We start from the raw sequence: 7,903 nt of genomic DNA, 5'->3' as shown, positions 1-7,903 counted from the left end.
AAAAAAATTTTTTTTTTTTTTTTTTTTTTTTTGGTACTGAGGATCAAACTCAGGACCTTGTGCTTGCAAGGCAGGGGCACCACTACTGAAAATTATTAATATGAAAAGTTTCTGGAGAATTGCAGACTAAAAGAAAAAGTCATCAAGGCCAATGAGTTATGATGTCATTTCCCATGACTTCATCTAATTATACATACTACATTCTGAGCTTATTGACCCATATCAATTTAGATTTTGTGTTGATCCTGAACACTTTTTCCACTTATACTTGTTATAGCTAATATATATATTTTCATCCTTAAATTACCACACTCTATCCTCATCCATCTCTTATTTTCCTAATATTACAACATAATGCATCATTGCAAGTCTGTTGCCTGCAAAGGAGCTCTTATGTCCCAGTATCTGAATGCTTAACTGCATACCTGTTTCAAAGCTACTCAGTGAGATCTAAACCTTCAATAATATTTTAAATTACAAATCACTTCCCATGCTTTCCTCCCCTGAAAGTCCCCTTACCTCTTTTTCTCTGGCACTACTATTTGTTTGTCTTAACTTCTAACATATTATATGATTCACTAATTATTTGTTGTCTTTCTTTTTATAAGCTTCCCCAGGGATAAGATTTTTATCTCTTTTCTTTGCTGATATGTCCCAAATCTCTGCTACAGTGTCTGAGATGTGATAGGCACTTAGTGAAAGTTTGTTAGAAAATTGAATGTTTGATGCAGGATAATAATTTGTGTTTTGTTTTTGTTTTTGTTTTATTTTTGCTAATATCCCTTTAACTCAGATTTTTTAACAGGAGTTAAAACTCCAGTGACTTGACATTTTAGAATTTCTATAATCCAGTTTAACTTTTATACCTAAGCATTGCTCGGGAACTCTGGCTTAAACCTCAAAGCTCTTCCTGACTTGGATGGTAGCCATCTTTTGAAGTTCATTATAAACAGTTTGAAACAATGGGTAAAGATAAACCTGTTCATTTGGCCTTTGAGTTTCCTTTGTTAATATTTGAAGGCTTTCCAGCTTTTAATTCTTGGTTTGCACACAAAATGAGACTTGAATTTTTTCTGTAGTAACATATGAACATAGTCATCCAATGAAAACTAATATATGCGAGTGAAAACATGCTATCAGAGATAAGAAAATGGCTCTAGGTTGCCAGAATTTGGCTTTTCACAGTAAACAAGGTCTCTGAGAAATACCCTTTTAAGTTATGTACTTGAAAATTTCAGGAAGCTCCCCCAAATTTTGTATCAGAAAAATCCTAATATTCAAGTAATTTGAGTCAGGCTATACATACCATGGTAAGTTTGAGTCTTAAGTTAGTTTTTCTGAAGTTTGGTAAGATTTTGTCTTTATTGCACAAATTAATCTCTGTATGAATGTTTTATAGTAAATGTAAAGTTTAGGATTAAATAGATAACAGATTCTAAACACAGAAAGTCCCAGGCCCTAAAGCAATTATGGGCTGTTAGCAGGGGCAGGGGTGGGGGCAGGTGGGAGATAATCAGTAGAGCCCAGGCCCTATGGTGTGGTGCAAGTGCGGACCCCATCCCATACCAGCCAGGCCTACTCGCCCCTAGTACAGGTCCTGGGCTCAGGACAGGAGGAGGCCAGCAAGGCTACACCCTAGCCTCCTGCAGTAGGAGTTGCAGCAGGAAGCCAACATGGTATAGACCTGGAGTTTGAGCCTATGGGCAGTAGGAGCCCTGCTCACAGGTGGCCACCCCACTTCCTGCTTGACCAAGGCTAAAGGAGGGAGGTGACAGCTTCTTCCCCTACCCCGGCCTCTCCTGGGCTCCACACTTCCCTTCCTGCTGCTGAACCACCTGGGCAGCCGGCAGTGGGGAAAATCAAGCACCACTCTAGGGAGGATTTGACCCATTTGTTGGAGCAAGTATGGCATGATCCAAATTACCTCATTGTGAACACACTTATGAACCTGATGAATTTGGCCAAGCTGAGTATCAAGAGCTTGGCTAAATCAGCTCTGAACCTGGGAAGGCCTCCAGACTATATGCCCCTCCAGTAATTCTGCCTGCTGATGGAACACTGAACATGGCAAGAAAGCCAAGAAAACTTCTCTTGCACAAAATCCTTCTGGAAGCCTCAAAATGGGTAGAAAAATTTATGCCAGAAGCTGCAGAGATAACAGTAAGTGTTAAAGATCTTCCAGGACTGAAGACACCAGTAGGTAGAGGAAGAGTTGGTGTTATGCAAAAGAATCAACAGACAATTGTCTAAGGAAAAAAGGTATTTGTATACAGTATAATGGAATAGTACTTGGCTAAAAAGGACAAATATAAGACATTTGTAGGAAAATGGATGCACCTGGAAAATACAATGTTGAGTGAAATAAATCAGACACACAAACTTGAGTATCATTAGGAATCTCTCTGAATAAGGCAAAATACAAACAGAAAAAAAAAGGATAGAATGAGACAAAGGGATCTCTTGAGGATGGGAAGAGGCTCAAGGATGGGGCGAGGGGATGGAAAAATACATGAAGATTATGTCGTGTATGAGGTCCTAATGACTTCAGTGAACATGGGCATTATATGCCATAAACATGAACTTAGATTAATAATATAAAAAGGGGGCAAGAACTAGAGGGAAGAAGATTTTAAAAAGAAACAAGCTAGACCAGGGGTGTAGCAGAAGCACCTGCCTGGCAAGCATGAGGCCCTGAGTTTGATTCTCATACCCCCCCAAAAAAGCTGTATTATGTACATGTACCAGCTCCACAAGATGATTGTTGAATGCATATACTGCAAGCATGTACTAATAAAATTGTAAATGACAACTTTCAGAATATTGGAAAGTTTTGATCAATAAAAAGGAACTTAGTGAATTCTATGAACCAAATGTAATGGAAGAGAGAGGAGCTATAATTGCTTGTCTGTTGGTAGATGGGAATGTCGTTGATGCTAATTTCTGTATGAAAGGAGATTTGGACGCTCAGGTTGGAAATACAGACTTCCATGTACCTTAAGGATGGGATAATCAGTTAACAATAGTTGAAAGGGATGGTCAGGTTATTGCAATTCTAGGCCAGACCTATGTAGAACCCAATAGACATCTGACTGCTAGTGTAAATAACCTTCAAGCAAAAGTAGATGCATTAGAAAAACTCAGCACTAAACTGACAGAGAAGTTTGCACTTGCAAAGTAGCCTTGAGAGAGCTCCTAGCCCAAACTTCTCCTGCTTTGTTTGTTTGTTTGTTTTACACTGATGTTTTAAATAAAAACCAGAGAGCTCATGGCATCAGAGCTTTTTCTTCTTGTGAGAGTCTCCCTGATGATGGGGTGCTCTCCGGAAGAATAGCCCACTGGGTCTCTCAGTGACTGAAATGAATCTCTTCTCCTACTATCTTTTTCATCCTCTATGCTACCTACAGTCATTTACTACAAGACAGCAATGGAATTGGCTAAGAAGATGCTGGAGAAGGATGTCTGTGCGAAACAAGAGACCCTGGTGTCTCTGACGAAGCATCTAGATGATCCCAGGGCCCTCAAGCATGGACTTGCTTTTAAGCTGCAGAGCTCAAACTTAGGAATAAAAGAGAAAGGTGAACGAACCACTCACTTGGAAGAGAACACTAATCAGATGGCTGCCTCCATTAAACAACTGGAGCAAAGACTGTGTCAGGCTGAGAGAGCCCATCAGGCTGCTACAGTGGACAACCTGCTCTTCTAACAGGACTCCAGGGACAAGATCAACAGTCTGCAGCTGGAAGTGGAGGAACTCATTAGGCAGTTTGAGTTAGAACTAAACAGGAAAAAGCAGGTTAGAAAACAACCAGCAGCATGCTAGGAAAGGTTCCCTGAATCCAGAACCTAAAGTGAACGGAAACATGAAGCCCCTGGAGGAAAACCACAGGCTGTAGTTTCACATAAACATGAACAGGATCAATTGCTGCTCGAGCAGTGAAAAGCCACAGGTGTGTCAGCTGTGCCAGGAAGATGGTAGCCTGACAAAGAAATACGAGAACTGCTAAGGGCTCCTGCCAGGTGGTGAGACTGTGTGCCAGATTGGAACATAATGAACTCATCTGACATTACAGCTAGAAAGTGATTACTGAGACCTTTGATGTTTCCTGATAAGGATGGTCTGAGAGCAGTGTATGCACAACTTTTCCCAAGGACCTTCCCTGTTGTTGCTGTTGTAATTAGTGCCTTATAAAACTGGAGGCCTAGCACAGGGGGGTTGACAACTCTGGTCATGCTACAGCCTACATGTCGTTCACTACTGTGTTAAGGAAGCTCTAATGAAGTCATTTACTTGCCAAGCTGGATTTGTCTTGATTGTTGTTTGGTCTGTTCCCTCACCCTCCATGTTTTTGGCTCAGAGGCAGATGTTTCTTTATGGCCCTCTAGAAAATTCACACCGCAGTCTCAAATGCCAGAGACACTGAAGATACCATATGTGCTTTTCTATATCACAATGGCTGCTCCTTTGTGAGTTGTCCTTTGTGATGTTATATCCCCTACCTCTTACTTTGGCATTCTGAATTCTAAAGAAACATCATATCACAAATGATTGGCATGTTAATACTTACTAATAATATTTCTTTAAATTTCTAGAACCCAGAAAATCTTCAATTATTTATTACATCTTATTATCTACTATAATAGTATTCATTAACTAACAATGCATGTAAACTGGTATGAGGGTTTGCTTGCAGAGAAGCAATGTGTCTGTTTAAAGAAAATACAGGAACTAGCCCTAGGAGCTGAAAGTCAGTTGTGCAATTCTAGCCAGTTGCTGGGGCATGGGTGGTGGGGTGGATACTCTGGGTGATGAAGACCTGCTCAGAAGGTAACTTTTCTGCCACTGTGTCACTGCATCTCCCTTCTTCCTCTACAAAACCCCTTGCAGCTATCTGGGTTGTAGAGACAGAGCTTGAAGGATGATAGCCCCTTCCATCTTCTCAGGGCTGGCTCTTGAATAAGCCTGATTTCCTTCCCAGCAACTCTCACCACTCAGTATTGGCTTTTAAGGGAAAAGAATCGTGAACCTGGGTCAGAAAACTGCTGAGTTTTGGTCTTGCTTTGGTTCAGTTTTTCCTACCATTTCCCTAATCTATTCTTATGAAATAGAAGTGTTTATCCTGTGTCACATTTATCTTGGAGCATGTAATTTGTGTTACAAATTTTTACAGGTGTTCACATCTGGATTTGCCTTGAGTCTTAGAGGAGAATGGGGATCTGAACTTTGAGCAGTTAACTCAATTAAGATTCCCTTGGAGATAGACCACATTATAATCAAACTGCCAAACCTGGGAATTTACTTTAGTGGTACCACCACCTGCCTCATAAGTGCAAGGTTCCAAGCTCGATCCTGGTACACACAAAAAAATTTCAGGCACAAAAGAGAATTCTGAAAGCAGTGAGAGAAAAGCAATTCATCAGATTAAAAGAGTCCTCAACATTAACAACTCCAAAACCACTGGAGCCATAAGAGAAAAGGTGACATTCAAAGTGGTAATAAAAAAATGATTTATCAAACAAGAACTCTGTGGAGAAAACTTATTCTTCAAAATTGAAACATTGGGGTTGGGGATTTAAGGACTGGGGAATTAGCTCAGTGACACCGAGCTTGCCTTGCAAGTGCAGTGTCCTGAGTTTGATAACAAAAACATTTTAGGATAAAGCAAGACTAACTTCCCTAACTGGAATAGTTGGATTCCTTCAAGCTAAAATAAAAAGCACTGGACAGCAACTGAAATTCATAATGAAGACACAAAAAATACTGGGAAAGAGAATATATTTTCATATATGAGACACCTGGATGTATTTTTGCCTGTAACTCCTTTTTTTATCCTGTCTGATTTTAAAAAGCAACTGCATAAAACATTAAAATAATTCTATTTAATGGATAAATATGTGAAGATTTAGTTTGACACAAAGGATTAAAAGAAATGGAACTATATTAATGTAAATATTTACAAACTATTGAATCCCATTGGGATTAACCTAAACTAGCCTTTATTAATTAACAAAAAAATTGCAACTTTCCCACCCTGAGCAACCACCAGGAAATTAATGGAATGAAATGGAAGAATCAACAAAGGAATTGAAATGTTATGAGAACATCTGTTTAAAACATAGTGAACTAGTAATGAAGGAAAAGTGGATAGAACACAGATATATAGAAAGATAAGCATAAAATAGCAAAATGATAGGTGTGTATACTGCTTTACTAAATGTACTAGAATAATAGTCTAGTTAAATGGCAGACATTGGCAAAAAAAATTTAAAAACTATACCTTGGTAGCAAAGTCAGTTTTCTCATCAATAATGGTATGAAATATAAATGTACTAAAGTCTCCACTTAAGAGGCAGAAACTCAAAGAAGCAGTTTTAAAATATTCAACTCTTAAGTTGTCTACAAAAGACTCATTTTAGAATACTTTCAATGATAGAACTCAACAAAAGGTAAAGAACTATGAGGGGAGGAGGGACTGAAAGGAGGGCCAGGGATAAGGGGAAAAAATGAGAACCAAGAGCTGTCCTGTAAAGGTACAAGATCCCAATAATGAATGTAATTGTAATGTATACCTAAAATGTACCAATAAACTAAAAAAAAAAAAGATAAAGATCTAGAAGACTTGAACAACACTATAAACCAAATAGACCTAACAGACATATATAATGAATACTCCACCAAACAACAGCAGAATATATATTCTTCCAAATGAACATGAAATGTTCTCGAGGGAAGACCATATGTTAGTATAAATTTTCTTCCTATGCAGACCTGTTTTATAGCAATTACTCTTCAATGTAATTATATTTTTTGTTTTTTAAAAACTTGTGAAAGCAGATATTGGCATGGATGTGATTAGCCTTTCTAAATAAGAGTTGTTTGAGGAAAAATAATCATATATAATACTACATTTGGCTTACACAACCTGTTAAAAGATGAAAAATGGTCACATAGAAAATATATTGTTTTATTGTTAGCTAAGTTACAGTGCTTATAGCCATTGTAAATGTTTCACTGACAACTTTTTTACTTATATAAATATAAGATTGAAGATTCAAAATTTTAGAAAAGAACGCACGGTATCATTAGTAACAATAGAACATGTTCTATCTAGTATTATGAATTTAAAGAAAACTTTTGGAAAGTTTGCATAATTTATATCATAGTTTATGATTGATTTTCATTTGCTTTAGAAATGGCAGTTTACAAATGACTTCATCTAGGAGTCTTTTCAGTAAACTTTTAACTATATTGGCACATTAAAAAATGGAGATATCTGCCTGTAATTTATACTAGTAGCATATACATGTATACATATCTATAGCATATATATTTTTATACATGGAGAGAAACTTTATGTGTGGAGAGAGACATGTGAAGAGAAAATTACGTATGAAAATATATAAAGAAAAAAATTAACCTTTTTCATAATTGTTAACATTTGTTGAATTATATCAATCATAATATAATTAAATCATGAAATATAAATGCAAAGAAATCTAAAGTTGGAACAGAGCTAACATGAAAAATATTCCAGAATGACATACATGCATTATATTTAGAATCATATTTAGCCTTATCACCAAGTAAATGCATGCATTTGAAACAGTGGTCAGGAATACTTTCTGTATGAGGATGTTAAAAAAGATGTCGCAGTTGCTTTTTAAATTATTTTTTAAATTATATGCTTTTTCGATCTGGAAATGCTGTGTATTCAGTATGGCTAAACCTTTTATTGCATGCCCATCTTTGAGTGGATTCTTTTTTTGGCTGAAATTTTAAGATCTAACAAAACATCTAATACAACCATGCCCAGTATGATTATAATAGTGCATCTGAATGACTTATTCTTTTTTTTTTTTTTTTTTTGGTACTGGGGATCAAACTCAGGACCTTGTGCTTTTGAGG

General features: G+C 37.2%; 1 protein-coding gene and 1 pseudogene across 1 annotated transcript in view; both read left to right on the top strand.

Annotated features, from left to right (window-relative positions):
- LOC109118318 overlaps positions 1 to 4,284 on the top strand; it is a 12,557-nt pseudogene extending 8,273 nt beyond the window's left edge.
- The window catches only part of Rundc3b (RUN domain containing 3B), a 163,990-nt gene that overhangs the window by 30,978 nt on the left and 125,109 nt on the right, over positions 1 to 7,903 (top strand). The window lies entirely within an intron of this gene.

The sequence above is a fragment of the Fukomys damarensis genome, unplaced genomic scaffold, assembly GCF_012274545.1.
Source record: "Fukomys damarensis isolate Sample0158 unplaced genomic scaffold, DMR_v1.0_HiC HiC_scaffold_4, whole genome shotgun sequence".
Classification (NCBI taxonomy): Eukaryota; Metazoa; Chordata; class Mammalia; order Rodentia; family Bathyergidae; genus Fukomys; species Fukomys damarensis.
This window is presented reverse-complemented; position numbering and strand designations above follow the sequence as displayed.